Source organism: Haliaeetus leucocephalus, unplaced genomic scaffold (assembly GCF_000737465.1).
Source record: "Haliaeetus leucocephalus isolate CR32 unplaced genomic scaffold, Haliaeetus_leucocephalus-4.0 Scaffold964, whole genome shotgun sequence".
In the NCBI taxonomy this organism is placed as follows: Eukaryota; Metazoa; Chordata; class Aves; order Accipitriformes; family Accipitridae; genus Haliaeetus; species Haliaeetus leucocephalus.
In genome coordinates this window covers 2,537,294-2,537,774 of record NW_010973400.1, presented here as the reverse complement: position 1 = coordinate 2,537,774, position 481 = coordinate 2,537,294, and positions in this window count along the sequence as shown.

Sequence of the window (481 nt, the reverse complement as noted above, 5' to 3'; positions counted from 1 at the left end):
GACCCCTGGCAGCAAGGCCAGCCCAGTCACACCGCTGATGCCCGAACCGCCGGGCACCCCTCACACGATGGGACACCGCGCTGGGGACTCGACCTCCTCCCGCCTGCCGCGTCTCCTCTCTCCTTTGGTTCTTTCTCAGGCCTCACCCAGAGCCGCACGGATGCGGCCACGCCAGCGGGTCGGACGTGTCAGATAGTCCGTGATCCCCCCGGGGAGCGACGGAGGGGACGAGTCCCCGTCCCGTCGCCCGCCGTCCCCTCAGCGGCGGCTGAGGTGCCCTGAGGAGACGGCTCGCGCCACGCGCGGGACCCGCGAGGGGGGAAGGAGGCGGGGTGGGGCGGGGCGCACGCGGGGGCGCACGTCACCGCCCCGCCCCACCGCCTCCTGGGAGCTGTAGTCCTAGCGCCCGCCCCCTCGTAGCCGCCGCCTGCCGGCTCATAGAGTTCAGGCCTCCCCGGCTAGAGCGCCGCTGCCCGCCCCC